The sequence below is a fragment of the Daucus carota genome, chromosome 1, assembly GCF_001625215.2.
Source record: "Daucus carota subsp. sativus chromosome 1, DH1 v3.0, whole genome shotgun sequence".
Classification (NCBI taxonomy): domain Eukaryota; kingdom Viridiplantae; phylum Streptophyta; class Magnoliopsida; order Apiales; family Apiaceae; genus Daucus; species Daucus carota.
In genome coordinates, this window is record NC_030381.2 from 3,488,624 (window position 1) to 3,507,305 (window position 18,682).

General features: G+C 44.6%; 1 long non-coding RNA gene across 1 annotated transcript; it reads right to left on the reverse strand.

Annotated features, from left to right (window-relative positions):
* Positions 1-682: 682 nt before the first annotated feature.
* On the reverse strand, positions 683-18,073 carry LOC135151638 (uncharacterized). Its single transcript, XR_010290424.1, has 3 exons — positions 17,527-18,073; positions 3,174-3,217; positions 683-3,079 (listed from the first exon to the last, which is right to left on the reverse strand). It is a non-coding gene; the product is annotated as an uncharacterized LOC135151638 (long non-coding RNA).
* Between the last annotated feature and the right edge of the window lie 609 nt (positions 18,074-18,682).

Genomic DNA, 18,682 nt, shown 5'->3' on the forward strand with positions numbered 1-18,682 from the left:
AATAAAACAGTATGAATAACAAATGAAATTTTGAAGATACATAAGAATGTGTCCAAATATAAAGAAGTGATGGAGATACACTGGACCCTCTTATTCCGAATAATGGCGTAAGGTTTTTTCTTTTTACGCAAGTAGTGCACGCAATACACATGTTGCTCAATATCGGACTCGAAATTTGAAAATTGAAAAAACCACTCATATTCAGTGTTGGACTCGGAAAATTTAAAAATCAGCGGCACACAGGCACTGTTCTATTTTTGGATGTAGATACTGAAAAATGAGATATAATATATTTTTGTAAATTATGAATCTTCCTTATATTTTTTTATTCTTCCTTCTATCTTTTTAAACTTTTTTTATTCAATTTATATGTGTTCTTGGAATTGGTTAAAGTTTCTATATTTAAATTAAAAGATTTGACATAAAATAAATGTCGTGTCTGGATGTACGAATGTCGGGAATGTCGGACACTGTACAGCTATCTACGCTGAATAGCCTGGGTGCATAGCCTATTCGGTGCTCAAATTTACAGTCGGCTGATAATTTTTCAGGAAAGATTCCATTCTGCTTGAGGGTGACCTGCATTTAGCATGTAGGGTCTTACAACATTTTGTAGTGAATATTATTCATAAAAACTATTCCATGACACCATTGTCTTATAATTACCTTGCTTAATGTAATTAATTGAGTTTATTTATTTGCTCAAATGTTTCAGTGTGCCTATAAATACCTGCTGTTTAGTTATGCAATGAAACAACTGCAACATCACACAAGGTACATTCTGAGATTACCTCAGCTCTTATGTTGATACAGTTTTATAAGTTCTGTTCTTTTGTCGAATGAACTGTGTGTAATTATATTACTTGAATCTTTGCAGAGCAATGGATCAGAAGTCGGATTCGGATACAAAAGTATCAAGAGTTCCTGTCTCAAGACCCGAATTCACTATCAGTGATCTGAAGAAAGCTATACCTCCCCATTGCTTTAAGCGTTCTGCTTTTCGCTCTTTTTCATACCTTCTCTCTGATACCACTGTGTTCCTCTCTCTTTTCTACATTTTCACAACAATCATGGCACAACCTATGCATCGAATATACTTCTATATGACCTGCATTCTTTATTCAGTGATACAAGGGTGTGTCTTCTCACGGTTTTGGATCATAGGCCACGAATGTGGTCACAATGCTTTCAGTGAGTACAAATGGCTTGACGACACAGTTGGATTCACCCTGCACTCCTTCCTCCTGTTTCCTTCTCGTTTAAGTACAGTCACCATCGCCACCACACAAAAACCGGTTCTCTTGAACAAGACGAACTAGACATCCCTCTGCTCAAGTCCCAAGTTCCATCAATTCACAAGCACTTGACCACACATCCTGTACCAAGATTCTTGGTCATCACTCTGGTTTTAATCTTCGGTGTGCCTCTATACTTGCTTGTAAACTTCCGTGATCGTGCTTATAACCAATTCGCCTCTCATTTCTACCCGTTTAGTCCAATGTACTCACCTAACCAACGCGCTCAAATCTTACTTTCTGACACTGCATTACTCGCCATGCTCTATGGACTATACACACTCGTTTCACTAAAAGGATTTGCTTGGATTGCTCTTGTTTACAGAGGACCACACCTGGTTCAGACTAGTATGCTTTTCATAGTGGCTTTACTTCACCATGCTCATCCTCTAGTACCTTACAATGATTCTACCAAATGGGATTGGCTAAGGGGATTATTGTCTACCATTGACCGAAACTACTGAATCTTCGACACAATCTATTATCAAGCAACTAATACTCATGTAGCACATCATCTCTTCACATCAATCCCACATTACCATGCACTGGAAGCCACCAGAGCAATCAAACCTATACTTGGAGAGTACTACCAGGATGATGGCACAATATTTTATAAATCACTGTGGAGTGCTAGAAAAGAGTGTGTCTATGTCAGAGGAAGACGAAAGCAAAGGGGCCTATTGGTATAACAACAAAGACCCAATCCAACATTAGCTTATAATCATCTCATCTCACACAGGGCACCGACTCAAAATATCATTGACATAAAGTGTTTATATGAGTATTTAGAATTCAATGCACTATCATGATAAGCACATGTAATTAAACTTCGATTACGTGTGCATTTCAACATCTACTCTACAACCCATTAGACCTGTAAAATTTACGCCAGGCACAATGATCATTTCGTATTGAATAGGGGAAAAAACATGGTGACCGTGAGAACTTACATTAAATCAATATAACCAATATAACACATGATGTAGATATGATACTGTCAAACAAACAGAGTAGGGTAAAAATACTAGTTAAGACAAGGGCATACACTAGTCCAGTAAATACATTATTTGGCTTCCCAGAGACATTTTGTCAAACAGGTTAGGACAGTGATCGCTCAAACAATACGTTACAGTAATCTTCACAAACCAATTTACATGTGTGTGCGGGTGTGAGAGAGAAGGGAGGGAGAGGGGGATATAGAAATAGGGGGAGAGTAAGAGAAATAATCAGGAGATTAATCGGATAAGTAATTAAAAAATTAATAAGATAATCTCGACTGCTCTTCCGGCTTATTTTTCTACCAGATCTCACGTTCCGGTACGGAATTCACGAGGATCCATATCTGTTTATAAATTAAAATCTGTCGTATATAGTATCGATATCAACAATTTCAGCAGAAGTATTACTCAAAAATTAACAAACTCCTCAATCCAAACCATGTTGAAAAAGACCAAAGAATCAAAAGACAAAATATTCAAAATATTCAAAATGCTAGGGATATGAAGACTTGAACATCACATAATAATAAAATCATATCACACAAACAAACTAATATAAACTAAAGTGATTTAATTATCAATACGCATTTCATGATTATTTATCAATTAAAATACATGAGCGTCAATCACAGTTTGTCTTTTCATACCCAGAACAAGTGTTTTTCTCCTTATGCACATACATAATCCTTTTTGGAAAAATCATAAAACTCTCCGTGATCTGATTTATTTTTGCCACTGTTTGCGACATTTCCGTCTCATTCCAAGTCATGCAACCCTGAACAACACCTATGACCCATATATACACAATATAAGGATTCTGTATATGCTTTTATTGATTTATATTTGTAGCTATAAATATATATACAGAGAGATGTCTTACTTGATGTAACGATGAGAATGAAGAGCACCACAATTTTCTCCATTCTGCACAACCAAAAATTATTATATGTGAAATTGGCTGTGTCAATATATATGCACACTCAATCAGAGGGTATTAGGAAAGAAATAAATATTATATTTGCAGAGATTGAGCTAATCATATTTGGAAAATGCTAGGTATTCCAGAAAGTTAAACTGATCCCATGAAATGTTACATCTTTCTAATGGACACAAATCAGTTGCTCTAAGTTAGGCACCTGAGTGCTTTGCATTCACTTGGGCAACCATCATACATCTGCTATGATTCAAAAATGTCGACTTCTTTTGTTTTCTCCTCCTTCCTTGTTAGAATGAATTTTCCTCTAATTTGGTGTTTGATATTCCTCAAAACAGTGAGCAGACAACATTAGTTGCAACATTGAATGGTACCATTCATTTAGTGGATCCCAAGTCTAAAAAAGTTCTATGTTCTCAGGCAACAGGGGGCTACTTTAACTTCATATCACACCCCCTGTCGAGTGTCGAACATAACGAATCTGGACCTTGACCTCTTTACTAGATGGATTGTGGAGATGACTGGATGTTGTATGCGCACACTAAGCTTGGCAAAATGGTGTGTCCTTTACTCTTACTTCTGCCGCTCAACTGCATTTCCTTTATTCTGGATCAGACCCCAGTACAGAACCTCAACATTTTAAACCCGTAAACCTATCACAGCATCAACTATGCACCATTCATGTGATTATTACTTTGTTTGAATTCATATTTCCCCTCTAGTCTCATCTAACTATCTAAGTTTGTGCAGAACCAACTAAAACCAGTTTCAAGAGCTACACTCTGATTAGATTAGATATGTGGCCCGAGTTGTAGCAGTTTATCATTAGCCAAAGACCCAATCCAACATTAGCTTATAATCATCTCATTGCACACAGTGCACTATGCGGAAGGAATATAATTAACTAGATGCAAATAATCAAGAAAGTGTTTATATGTAAAACTTTGATTAGGCGTGTGATAACTCCAGATCCCGTTCCGGTGGCTCCTCCGCCGTGCACTGGTGTCTTGCGGTGTAGCTGCTGGATGGGTGTCTGCAAAACAACACCGGAGGGGGGTTTGGGCCCCGCGGTGTGGTGGGTGAAGGTGTATGTGTGGTGGTTGCTGGTGGCTGGTGGCTGAGAGTGTTTGAATATATGCTGAATGTAAATGTGTGTGAGAATGAGTGTAAAAAGAGAGTTACCCTTGAACTCCTGATCTTGGTCCTATTTATAGGCCAAGGATTAGGGTTCAAGGGTGCGTACCTGGATCCTGGTCCTACACGTGTAGGGGTTTGATCCCCTACACGTGTCCAGGTGTCAGCGTAGGAGTAGTATTTTGGAATGTTCCTTGGCTTGTCTCTATCGCCAGTAGTTGACCGTTATGTTTGTCTTTATCGTGTCAGTCTGCGCCTTGTGCAGCAAGTGTCGGCTGATACCTATGTGAACCCTGGTCGAGGAGGGTGCTCGGGTAATGCCCGGGTTCGGGATCCTACCCGGGTGGTGTATCCGGGTTAGGGTTGATAGGTTGTGCTTTCCGGGGACCATGGTCCTCATGTGGGCCCGAGTTTGGACAACCCGGGTAACTCCACATCATTTGCCCCCCACTCCCTTATATAGATTCTCTATGTGAGGGAGTAGAGTGGAGTTTTTGCTTTGTTTCCCCGATCGAGTGGACCCGGATAAGGGTGGAGGTTTATTCTTGCCCCCCGGCCTTGATTGATCCGGGTAGATATAGGAGTTTATGTTTGCTCTTCTATTCGGGTAGATCCGGGTGAGGGTGGAAGCTAGTGGAGGGACCCAGGTCGGGTGAATCTTGCTGTATTTCTGTACCCCTGTATTCGTGGACCCGGGTGGGGGAATCGTCCGGGTTGAGGGATGGTGAAACGGTTGAGGTGTGTAGAATTTGAACGGGTTGAGTGTCTCGGAAGTTGCACCGACGCGTCTTTTGAGGAGGGGTAATAATAAACGGCTGTAATAATTGCTATACGGCCAATGGGAGGTTGCCACGTGGTTTATCAGTATGGCTATAAATATAGCTTCCCCTCCCACTTCTTTATTTTTCATTTTCGCTTTCGTCTTTCTTCTCTCCATTGTTTCAAAAATCGCTGTGGGTGCTTCTTGTGGCTTGTACGAGTTCGAGTGTGGTGGTTGCTTCTGCTTCGTTCTCGCGACTTTGATTTCGGTAAGCGTGCTTCCTCTTTTCATCCTTTTACCGTTTTTACTCCAAATAGATGCCATGCTTTGATTTTGCGGGTTTGTACAACTGTTTGCCGTAGCTCTGATCTTTGGTTTATCGTGTTTTGACTCGTTGTGCTTTAGTTTGGGGAAGTTTGTGAGTCTTTTGTGGTTTGTGGTTTCGATTTAAGACAGCTTGATGTTTGCATTTTTGGTTTGGGGTTTCGATCTTTTGAGAATCTGCATTTCGGTTTAAGGCTTTTGGTTGAATGTTCTTGCGTGTGTATGCGTGTATATATGTGTGTATAGGAGGGTTTTTGGTTTTGATTTTTGTTTTTGATTTGAAGTAATGAAGGAACTGTTTGTGGCTTTTGAGTTTTCGGGGGCTTGAACTGGACCCGGGTAGGACAGGTATGCCCGGGTTGGGTAGTTTCAGGAGATGGTTGTTTTAGGTTTAGGTGTTTGGTAGATGGTGTATATAATTGCGAAGGGGAGGGTCTCCGACCCGGGTACGTATATTAGGTCCGGGTAGGGATTTTGGGTGTTTTGTTTTGTACTTGGGAAAACTTTTTTGTGCTGTAGTATGTATATAGAACCCGGGTGTCCTTTTAGTATATAGTACTCTTCTCCCACGTAAATTTGAAGAAAGAGAGGGCCCGGGTAGGCTTGTAGGATATGGTGTATGTGTCTTAATGGTGAGCCCGGGTAGATGTGTTGATATTCTTGCAGCTTCCCGACTTGTGAGGATTTTTACGCCGCTGTAACATATATCGGATCCGGTCGTGTTTCTACTATATAGTATTCTCTTCCCGCGTAATTCTGGAAAAGGAGCGGCCCCGGGTAGGTTTGTAAGATGTTTGCAGTGTAAGCTGGACCCAGGTAGCTCTTTATGGTGTGCTTGTTTTTTGTTTTCTCTTTGGTATGTTCTTCACATAGGATTAGGATGGGATCCGGACCTAAATAAAACTTGTCACAATGTGTGAATTCTAAAAACTGACCCGGATTGCTTCTCTGTTTAGGTCCATGGTCCGGATCCCTAGGCGGCAAAGACGAGAGATTGTTGCGTATTCTGCTGTACCCAGGGAGTTTTCCAATGACACAGAGTGCGACGAAGTCCATACTCTTGCTCACCGTGCTCAGGTGAAGATGGCTGAAAGAGAAGTTTCTTCTACCGGGGTGGTGTCCGCGTTTCAGAAGGTCACCAAGACGATTGGGAGGCAGGTAATCATGTCCCCAGAAGGTGTCTGGTGTGATTCTAAGTCATATTTTATTACCAAGGCCCCCCTTGTCGAGGAGAAGGGTTTTTACACGAATATGGCCGGGTTCTATAGGCGTAAGCATCCTGACGGCCCCTTAGCTCCCTATAACAAGGAAGAGTTCGATGAGAGGTTTCGAGAATTTCCTGGGATCCGGGCTCCGTTCCCGGTGAGGAACCACATCAAAGAGATGTCTCCGGATATGGCTGACCGGATGATTCGGGCAGCTTTTCAACTTCCCCCCGAGGTCGAGTGGAGGTGGCCTGAGCCCGGGGAGAAGATATATCATCGACCCGGAGACGGTTTCGTTCCGGTATGGATGGAACATCTTCGGTCCGGGTGGAACCCCCGGTGGCACGTTTTTTTCAAACACTTGTGCAAGTACGAGTGGAAGATTTCTCCAATGCAGCTGACTCCGAACGCGGTCAAATGGATGACCTGGTTCTTGTGGGCGTGTAACAAGATGAACTATTATCCAACGCTGAAGCTGTTCCACGTTTTGTTTCAATTTAAGAAATCCGGGGTGAGACCCTTGTACGAGCTTCGCTTCCGCTCGAAGGAGTGTGGCCTGGGAACCGGGCTTGTGAGTCCGGTTATTCACCAGAGTTCGCTGAAGGGCTGGAACGGTGAAGTTCTCATGTTGAAAGGGCTGGATCTGGCCTTTATGCCGTACATCGAGACGGATGATACGAAAGTTAGGACCGATTTTGGTGCTCCGGGTGCTGCGGGGGAATTCCAGGCTCAGCTGGTCGAGTTCTGTACTTGTATCGGGTTTCAATTGACCCGGGACACATTTATGCAACATGACAAGCTGCACGAGGGTGGCTGTAAGTTGTGTTCTTTTCTTGTCCCTTGATTTCGCTTTGATTTTGCTTTTGTAGTGTCTTGTCCGGGTTCTCCTTTTTATAGCTTGCATATTCCGTTAGAATAATTTGTTGTAGCATGTTGTCCGGGTCTATTTTCTTTGTCCTGTTTCCTTAGTGAAGTCTTGTTGGATTTGTATTTTCGTTATTTGCCCTTGACCCGGGTTCTCTTCTTTTTGGCAGGTCTCCCATACTTTGATCCGGATCTCTGGGATATCATGTCTGCAAAAGATTCTTTCGCCGCCGCTCTTCGGAATTTGGGAGGTGTGCACGTGGCCCCGAAACCTCAGCCGAAGAAGAAATCGGGGAAGAAGGGGGACTCGAAGAAAGGGGAGTCCGGGTCCTCCCGCCAGGGAACGGAGGGTACCGGGCATTCCAGTGCTACTCCGGGTGTTACTCCGGATCCGGACCTACAAATAGAGAATCCGGAGTTGGTCGCTGAGGCTGAAGAGGTGGAGAGCCCGGATCAAGGGCCAAAGAGGAAGAGGAAGAAGACTGATGCTGGTTCTTCCCAGAGGCAAGTGATTGATATGACGGTGGAGGATCCGGGCAAGTCGGCTATGGAGGTGGTGGATCTTGGGGTTGAAACTGAGGGCGGTTCCCGACCGACCCCTAAATTCGGCAAGTACCCGGTTAAGAAAGTGCTCGGGCTGATGTCCGAACTCCCCTCTGACCAAGACTGGGAGATGATGGAGGACGAGGGTCTTGCCTCGAATTTTAAAGAAATCGGAAACTTGTGGGGTCAGGTATCTTACAATCCGACTCCTTTCTCTCTCTTTTTTTTTGTACTTTGCTTTCCTTCTCTGTTTTCGTAATTTTCGGTTTTATTGATCCCGGTATCCTGCTTCTTTTTTAGCTTGGTGGTCGTCTGGCCGGGTTCAATACCCATGCATTGAACAGTTTGAAGAAGGAGAGGGATCTTTCCGTGAAGAGCCTCGCTCGGGTCACAAAGTTGGAGAAGGATCTTGACGTGGAGAGGTCAGCCCGGGAGGCTTTGGAGTCCGGGGTGGCTTCCAAGATCAAAGAGGCTGAGATCCGGAAAGAGGCTGAGTTGGATCAGAAGATTAAGGATGCTGGGACCCGCGCTGACAGTGCTGAGAAGAGAGTAGCCGGCCTGGAGAAGGAAGTGTCTGATCTGAAGAAGCTGTTGGAAAGTAGGAAAGAGCCGGAGGAGGTTATTGCTGAGTTCAAAGAATCTACAGCCTTTGGGGACGCCCTGGCTAATGCTGCTGCAGCGGAAGTCGTCTGTTGTTGGAACGTGGCAGAGAAGCACATCAAAACTGATCCGGGGGCTAACCTTCAGAGTTTCATCGAAATCTTCCTGGCAGCTAAGGATAAGATTAAGGCCGGGAAGGGGGAACCGGAGCCGTATGATGGTCCGTCCCCTAGCTTTCTTCCTCCCGCCAACCCGGGTAATGACTCCGATCCGGATTCTTCCTCCGCGGATTCCGAGCCTGCTGATGGGACTCCTGCTGACGAGACCCGGGATAACGAGACTCCTGCTGCCTGATCTCCTTCTCTTTCCAGTTTGTTCATATTTGATTTAAGAACAATGTTTTTGTAAGACTAAGTACGTTTGATCTGGATGTTTGATATGGTCTGGATGGACCCGGTTGCAGTATTTTTAAATACTGCTTATGAATGAATGCTTTTATTTGTTCGAGATATTTCTTATTCGGATGTTTTGCATATGTAGCTTTATACTTTAGAAATTTTTCTAAGTAACAGTGCACAGGTGGATCCGGGTATATTTTACCCGGGGTTGATTGCTTATGCAATTTCGTACTTAGAAATTTTCTAAGTAAAATGAACAGGTGGGTCCGGGCAACCTTCGCCCAGGTTGATTGCTTTCGTTTGCTTTTATACTTAGAATTTTTCTAAGTTGAATAAAATAGATGGACCCGGGCAACGTTTACCCGGGTTGATTGTTTGAACAATTTTGTACTTAGAAGTTTTTCTAAGTAAATGAACAGGTGGATCCGGGCGACCTTCGCCCGGGTTGATTGCTTTCGTTTGCTTTTATACTTAGAATTTTTCTAAGTTGAATAAAATAGATGGACCTGGGCAACGTTTACCTGGGTTGATTGCTTGAACAATTTTGTACTTAGAAGTTTTTCTAAGTAAATGAACAGGTGGATCCGGGCGACCTTCGCCCGGGTTGATTGCTTTCGTTTGCTTTTATACTTAGAATTTTTCTAAGTTGAATAAAATAGATGGACCCGGGCAACGTTTACCTGGGTTGATTGCTTGAACAATTTTGTACTTAGAAGTTTTTCTAAGTAAATGAACAGGTGGATCCGGGCGACTTCGCCCGGGTTGATTGCTTTCGTTTGCTTTTATACTTAGAATTTTTCTAAGTTGAATAAGATAGATGGATCCGGGCAACCTTCACCCGGGTTGATTGTCTTATTTGGCTTTTACACTTGGAAATTTTTCCAAGTGAAATGACTGAATTGATGGATCCGGGTAGTTGTGACCCGGATTGTTTGCTTTACTTGCGTGGGCTGCCTTAGAAGTTTTCTCAAATAGATAATAACATAGATTCTTCAAAGGCAAAAGATTTTATTGATATTAAATCGGTTACACAGCTCTAAAGATGATCAAAAATACATGATTGCTTTTAGGTATGTATAGCTGTCTTCTAGGATTTTTCCTTCTTGTTGGTCTTACTGATAGAACTTCCTTAGCCTGAGTCCATGCCAGGTGTTGGATACTTCTGATCCGTCCATATGCTCTAGTTTGTAGGTACCCGGTCTTAGAACTTCTCTGACCTTATAGGGTCCTTCCCACTTCGGCATCAGCTTGCCAGTGTTGGTTGGATCTGAGGCCTCGGTGTCTCGTAGGACCAGGTCTCCCGCTTGAAAGTTTCTAACCCGGGACTTTTTGCTGAAGTGATCCCGGGTCTTCTCTTTGTATTTTTCCATCCTTGCGACCGCCTGATCTCGAACTTCATCTACTAGGTCCAAGTTGACCCGGAGTCATTCCTCGTTTGCAATTTCGTCGAAGTTGATCACTCTGTGGGAGGGTGACCCGACTTCGATTGGGAGCATTGCCTCTGTTCCATAGGCCAATTTGAAGGGAGTTTCTCCGGTGCTTGTTCGAGGGCTAGTTCGGTATGACCAGAGGACATGAGGTAGTTCTTCTAGCCACTTGCTTTTGCTTTCCTCCAGCCTCTTCTCAATTCCTCTCAGGAGGATTCGGTTGGTAACTTCTACTTGACCATTTCCTTGAGGATAGGCGACTGAGGACTTTTTATGCTTGATGCCTCTGTCAGGCAGGTATTTTTCGAAATCCGACCCTATGAACTGGGGTCCATTGTCTGAGACCAGGACTCTTGGTAATCCGAATCTCATCAGAATGTTATCCATGAACCGGATGACATCTTGCTGATTGATTGTCCGCATTGCTTTAGCCTCGACCCACTTGGTCATGTAATCGATGGAGACAAGAAGGTACCTGAGGTCTCCTTTGGCCCGGGGAAAGGGTCTCATGATGTCTATTCCCCAAACAGCAAAAGGGATTGGAGATAGGACTGAGGAGGGTAGGACAGGGCTCACCCGGGGTACGTTGCTGAATAGTTGGCAGTTCTTGCATTTTTTCACAAACTCCATGGCGTCCTGGTGGATAGTTGGCCAATAGTAGCCTTGCCGGATGATTTTATATGCTAGGCCTTTTGCCGACATGTGATCTCCACATATCCCTTCGTGAACTTCTCTTAGACAATATTCGGCCTCCTCCGGACCTATGCATTTCAGGATTGGGGCTGAATAGGTCCGGCGGAAGAGTGTTCCTTCTTCGACAAAAAATTTGGCCGCATTAGCCTTCAGCCGTTGTGCTTTCCCCTTGTCTTCGGGTAACTCTCCCTTCTCTATGTAGTTGATCAGGGGAGTCATCCAGGTAGGGTCGTTGTTGATCTCGAAAATTTCCTCATGTTCTATTGTTGGCTTGTGCAATTCTTCGAAATAGACTGAGCTATCCAGGTCCGCTGAATTTTGGACTAACCTGGAGAGGTTGTCCGCTTCAGCATTTTCTTCCCTGCTGACTTGCAAGATCTTGCACCCGGGGATCAGAGTGAGGTAGCTTTTTACCAGGGCTTGATACTTGGTCAAGATCGGGTCTTTGGCAAGGTATTCTCCATTGGTCTGCCTGACCACGATCTGGGAATCACTGTAGATGGTGAGATTTCGGATAGACAGGGTCCGGACTAATTTCAACCCTGCTAGAAGAGCTTCGTATTCCGCTTGGTTGTTGGTTGCTGCGAAACCGAAGGAGATTGATGTTTTGATGGTGAACCCATCCGGGCTTTTCAGGATTAGCACGGCTCCTGACCTTTCGGTTGTTGAGGAGCCGTCAACATGGAGTATCCAAGACCCCGGATTAGGTTCTACCGGGGCTTCGGGTTCAGTTTCCATGGGGGTTGCCTGGTTTTCTGGGAAGTTGCATTCCACCACGAAGTCTGTCAGGACCTGGGCTTTGACTGCTGTCCGGGGTAGGAATGTTAGGCTGAACTGGCTAAGTTCGATTGCCCAGTTTACCAGCCTCCCGGAGATGTCTGGCTTGTGGATGATTTTCCTCAAAGGTTGGTCTGTGACAATCCTGATTTCTCTTCGTTGAAAGTAGTGTCTGAGTTTCCTGGATGCGGTGATCAGTGCAAATGCAAATTTTTCTAAGTTGGGATATCTGGTTTCCGCATCCTTCAAGACTTGGCTAACATAATAGACGGGTTTCTGTTGTCCGGCTTCTTCCCTGATCAACGTCGCCCCGACAGCAAGGGGTCCGGCTGACAGGTATAGGTATAGAGGTTCTCCGGGTAAGGCCTTTGTCAGGATCGGAGGCTTGGACAGATATGCTTTGATTTCTTCAAGGGCTTTTTGGCAATCCGGGCTCCACTCTACTGACTTCTGATTTTTCGCCCCTTTTAACAATTCAAAGAATGGTAGACATCTTTCAGCAAGTTTCGAGACAAACCTTCGAAGTGCTGCCAAGGACCCTGCTAGCTTCTGAACTTCCCTTTGAGTCCGGGGTGGTTGCATTTCTTGAACTGCTTTGATCTTCTCTGGGTTGGCCTCGATACCCCGGTTGCTTACCATAAACCCCAGAAATTTTCCAGCCTCTACTCCGAAGGTGCATTTGTCCGGGTTGAGTTTTAGTTTAGTCCTTCTCATGTTCTCAAAACATTCTTTGAGATCTGCTATGTGACCCGGGACTGATGTTGACTTGGAGATGATGTCGTCGACATAGCATTCTAAGTTCCTTCCAAGTTGGTCTTTGAAAATTTCGTTCATTGCCTTCTGGTATGTAGACCCGGCGTTCCTTAACCCGAAAGGCATTAGTTTGTAGGCATATACCGCCCGATGGGTTATGAAGGCTGTTTTCGCTATGTCTGCTGGGTTCATCTTAACCTGATTGTACCCGGAGAAAGCATCCATAAAGCTTAACATCAGGTGTCCTGACGTGGCATCAATAAGCTGATCAATGCTGGGTAGAGGATAAGGGTCTTTGGGGCATGCAGCGTTCAAATCTGTGTAATCGACGCACATCCTCCACTTGCCGTTTGCTTTTTTAACCATGACTACATTTGCAAGCCACTCCGGGTATTTAATTTCACATATGATATCCGTCTTCATCAACTTGCCAACTTCCTCGTCTATCGCCTGTTGCCTCTCCGGGGCGAAATTTCTTCGCCTTTGTTTGATCGGCTTTTTCTTAGGATCTACATCCAAGCTGTGCATTGCTAGAGACTCATCCAACCCGGGCATGTCGTCCGGACTCCAGGCAAAGATATCTGCATAGTTCCGGAGTAGTTGGACGAGTTCTTCTTTGAAAACGGTATCCAGGCCTTTCCCGATTTTGATTTTTCTCTTCGGGTTGTCTTTCTCGATCAGGATAGACTCGGTTTCGACCGCAGCTTCGACCTTGGTTAATTCTTGTGCCGAGATCATTTGTTGGATCCGGGCATCAGTGTTCTTCTCAACGAAATTTTGAGCTGGGCTCATGGTTGCTTTTTGGTAGCTTTGTCCAGGACCAGGATTGGGTGTTCCCGGGTTCTGACTGCCCGGGTCTAGGTTGATGACCTGGACTTCACCCTTAGGGTTTGTTCTTGGGTAGGGTCGATGTTTTTTGTTACTTCTCTGTTTTTGGAAGACGGTAGCCTTCCTCTTGTTGTCCATGTGGGGTTCTGCCATAACCAAGGCTTGGCTGTAACACACCCCGGCTGTTTCCGAATCTCCTTTGACTTCGCCTGCCCCGAATGGAGTTGGGAATTTGAATTTCAGGTGCGTGACATAAGTGATGGCTTCGATTTTGTTTAGACTCGGACGGCCAATGATCACATTGTAAGAGGAAGGAGTGTCTGTAACATAGAATTTGATCATATGGACGACCTGGGTTGGGGCTGTTCCAAAACGAACCGGGAGGTAAAGGGTTCCTAGGACCGGGACAATGCTGTTCCGAATCCGTATAAGGGGTCCTCCCTGTAGTCGTTCATCCGGATGTTCCCTAGTTGCATTCGGTCCATGGTATGCTTGAACAAGATGTTTGCTGAAGAGCCGTTGTCGACTAGGATCCGTCTGACCTCATTCTCGGCTATATCCAAGGTTACCACCAGGGCCTGATTGTGACCCCGGGTGACTCCCTCAAAGTCCTTGCTGCTGAAGGAAATGATTTGTTCGGGGAAGGTCTGTATGGACATTACTTCTTGACATGAGTCCGGGCTGGGAGGAGGGGAACAGGATCCTCCCAAGACTACATTGACTATGTTCTTTTGTTTTCCCGAACCTTCTCCCTTGTTTGCTGTGTTCCGGGCTATGTATTGTCCCATGTTGCCTTTGCTGATTTGCTCTTCAATGAAATACTTGAGGGATATGCAGTTTTCCGTTTTGTGACCGTGGGTGCCATGATAGTCACAATGTCGGTTGGCGGGTCTGCTCTCTGGAGGAGTCTGCATGGGTTTTGGAGGGTAGTAGAAAGGTTTGTCTCTGATTTCTTTGAGTATATCCTCGCGGGATCTGTTCAATGGAGTCCAATCAGGTTCTGGTTTTGGCTCCCTGGTTGCTTTGTTTGGACCGGGGTCACTTCTAGACCCGGATCCTGGCTGGCTGGTCCTCTTAGAACCTGAATGCTGGATGAAGTTGGTTTGTCTATCTGGCTTGAATTTCTTGTCCTGGTGATATTCTTCTCTAGGTCTGTCCTCGACCTGTTTCCCTTTTGAGCTACCCTGCCGGGTCATTCTCATGGCTTGGAGTACGTCGGTTTCCTTAATGAATTTCGCGGCCATGGCATAGGCAGCTGCCAGGCTCTGAGGTTCTTTGTTGATCAACTCGACCACATATCTTTCATTTTGTTCCGGGTCCAGGTTTCTTCGGAATATGCTCAGAGCCTCACGCTCATCCAGGTTGGAAATTTTGTTGATTGCTTCCTGGAAACGTTTCATGTAGTCTGAAAGTGCCTCGTTGTCATATTGACGAACCGTTTCCAGGTGACACATATGAAGTTCATGTGTCTTGTTTGCTCGAAACCTTCTGAGGAAGGCTTCCCTGAAGTCTTTCCAGGATCCGATGCTCCGGGAGGGGATCCGGCTGAACCATCTCTGGGCCCCTCCCTTGAATGTGGATGCGAAGAAGCGGCATTTGGTCAGATCATTGTAGTAGTAGATCTGGGCTATCTGTTCAAAATAGTGCAGGTGTTCCTCCGGGTCACCCAGTCCATTGAAGGATTCGAACTTGTAGTGTTTCATGCCCTTTTGCTGAGGAATAGATTCTAAGGAGTGGCTGAACGGAGTTAGGGTTCCTCCAATTTCGAGCCCGGAATCATTCCCAATTTTCCTGTTAAGCTCATTGATCATATCTCTGAGGTTGGTTTGTCCCGGTCTCTCATCCTCGTCATCAGAGATGAGTTCGGGTGTTGTTTCTTTCCGGTATCGCTTGGACCGGGATCCTTTTGTCAACTTCTCCTCTTCGAGTTGAATCCAGAGGGCGATTTTTTGCTCAAGTTTTTCCTCTTCCTCTTTTCGGATCTGTTCTTTCCTTTCAGCCAAGATTTTCAGCCGGGTTTCCTCACTTTCTTTTTGTTTCTTTTTCTTTGCTTTGTCTCCGATCCGGTCGAAGACGGAACCCCGGGATTGACGACTGTTCCCAGAGTCCTCGGACTCGCCGATGTCCTCAAGTCTGCGGTTGCTTTCCCGGCGATCGTGGTACTGCCGGATGGCCTCGGCCAACTCTACATTGGTGAGCTGGGACAGGTGGAGGGTGGTGACCGGGACATCGGTGTACTTGTACTGGTTCGCTTCGATCGTGACCCGTGCATCATTGGGTTGCTTGGTTCTCGTCCGGGTTCACATGGGTGAAAAGGGGTCCTGAGGCATGATCCTGGTTCGGGTTGTCCTGGTCTGTCTGAGGGTTATCCGGGTTCTGGGGAAGACCCAAGTGGGAGCGTGTCCTTTTTGTCATGGTTCCAAGAACTCACACAGGGTATATGGTTGCTGTTTTGGTGGTAGTGCCCACAAATAGTATAGATAATGAAAGGATGACAGAAATAGTGTGTACAGGTAGTCAACTTACTATTTTCAGAAGTATCACAAATAGTTAAGTGACAAAATGTGTGCAGGTGTGAGACAAAAAGATTTTATGTGCTACAGACAAGATTAGGGCTTTGCTCAGACAGGGTTTGCTAACATGCTCTACTACAGACAAATTTAGGGTTTTGTTCAGGTAAGGTTTTCTATCATGCACATATCAAGAAAAGCCATGGCTGAGGGTTTTGAGAAGCTGGGTGTTCTGTGAGAGCTTACAGGTGTGATTTCGGACCCCCTTTTCGGGAGCTTGTTGAAGAAGATGAGTCCAGTGGCACCGTGACCACAGGACAGAGAACACCTTCCCCTCCTTCTAGCGCCAAATGATAACTCCAGATCCCGTTCCGGTGGCTCCTCCGCCGTGCACTGGTGTCTTGCGATGTAGCTGCTGGATGGGTGTCTGCAAAACAACACCGGAGGGGGGTTTGGGCCCCGCGGCGCCTCCGGCGTGAGAATGAGTGCAGGTATCGGAATAGATGAACAGGAAATAGGCTATCTATGTGTGGTGGGTGAAGGTGTATGTGTGGTGGTTGCTGGTGGCTGGTGGCTGAGAGTGTTTGAATATATGCTGAGTGTAAGTGTGTGTGAGAATGAGTGTAAAAAGAGAGTTACCCTTGAACTCCTGATCTTGGTCCTATTTATAGGCCAAGGATTAGGGTTCAAGGGTGCGTACCTGGATCCTGGTCCTACACGTGTAGGGGTTTGATCCCCTACACGTGTCCAGGTGTCAGCGTAGGAGTAGTATTTTGGAATGTTCCTTGGCTTGTCTCTATCGCCAGTAGTTGACCGTTATGTTTGTCTTTATCGTGTCAGTCTGCGCCTTGTGCAGCAAGTGTCGGCTGATACCTATGTGAACCCTGGTCGAGGAGGGTGCTCGGGTAATGCCCGGGTTCGGGATCCTACCCGGGTGGTGTATCCGGGTTAGGGTTGATAGGTTGTGCTTTCCGGGGACCATGGTCCTCATGTGGGCCCGAGTTTGGACAACCCGGGTAACTCCACATCAGCGTGCTTTTCAACATATACTCTACAACCCATTAGACCTGTAAAATTTACGCCAGGCACAGTGATCATTTTGTATTTGAACAGGGGAGAAAACATGGGAACCACGAGAACCGACATTAAATCAATCAAACCAATATAACACAAGATGTGGACACTCAGGAACCTTATGCACTTATTATCGCTACCTGCAGATCATGACAGTCATAATACATAGATATGATACTGTCAAACAAACAGAGTAAGGTAAAAATATTAGTTAAGACAAGGCATACACTAGTCTAGTTGATACTACATTATTTGGCTTCTCAGAGACATTTTGTCAAACAGGTTAGGACAGTGATCGCTCAAACAATACTTGACAGTAATCTTCACAAACCAATTTACATGTGTGTGCGGGTGTGGGATAGAAGGGAGCGACAGGGGATAGAGAAAGAGATCGAGGAAACAAACTCACGTTCTAACTTCTTGTCTACCATTGATCATTGTCTACCATTGATCGAAACTACGGAATCCTTGACACAATCTATTATCAAGCAACCAATACTCATGTAGCACATCATCTCTTCACATCAATCCCACATTACCATGCAATGGAGGCCAACAGAGCAATCAAACCGATACTCGGAGAGTACTACCGGTATGATGGCACAATATTTTACAAATCGCTGTGGAGTGCTATAAAAGACTGTGTCTATGTCGAGGAAGACGAAAGGAAAGGGATTTATTGGTATAACAACAAGCTCTGAATTCTGATCTAGTTGCTCCATATCATAAGAAAGATAGCTCTGTGTTTTTCAGATGTTGATGAATAAGCATATGCATATATGTAAGTTTCATCCTTTGTGATAAAATGCACATATTTGTATGTTTGTAGACTCTACATTTCAATTTGCTTCTGTACTGCGCCACCTATATGTAAACTTCTGCACAAATTTCTTGTACTTAGAGTTACTGATATATGAATTACCAAGTGAACATGAGTGGTCTACTGTTCTTGCATGCGTGTATTGTTTTTTAGACCCGTGACAATTATAGGACCCTAAGCCCGAACCAATACCAGACTCGGGGACTGTTTGAGTTAGATTAAAAAAAGTGATTTGTTACTTAAATCAAAGAAGTGAAGTACAAATGAAAAAAAAAATAAGTTAATAAAGTATTTGGAAAAGAAGTAGAAACTTTGAGAGAGAAACTAGTATATTCAGTTTCTTAAAAATACTTGTATTTTATTACACAAACGGGTGAAGAAAAGCAAAATCCAAAAGCAGCTTCTGCTCCTGCAAACCAAACAGGCCCTCAAATTTTTCGAGTCTTCTTCGGATCGGGCCTCGGGAATTATATTCACCATTTTGATATGCAGGTCAAGGAATGGGCCAAGAGACGTGATCTAAATGAATCAAAGACAGAATGCTTGAATTCACATTGTCTTAGCTTGCTAGTTATCCTTCATTTTCTGATTATATCTGTCCCTTCTGTATGTGTTGGATATTCGTTTTTGGCACTACTAATTGTTAACTGAGTGAATGCTCTGTTGCTCGAATGTTTCTTGCCAGTCTGCTGTTGTAATTAGTTAGTATTTATTTTCTGTGACTCTGTGTATGTTTCTGAGCTCT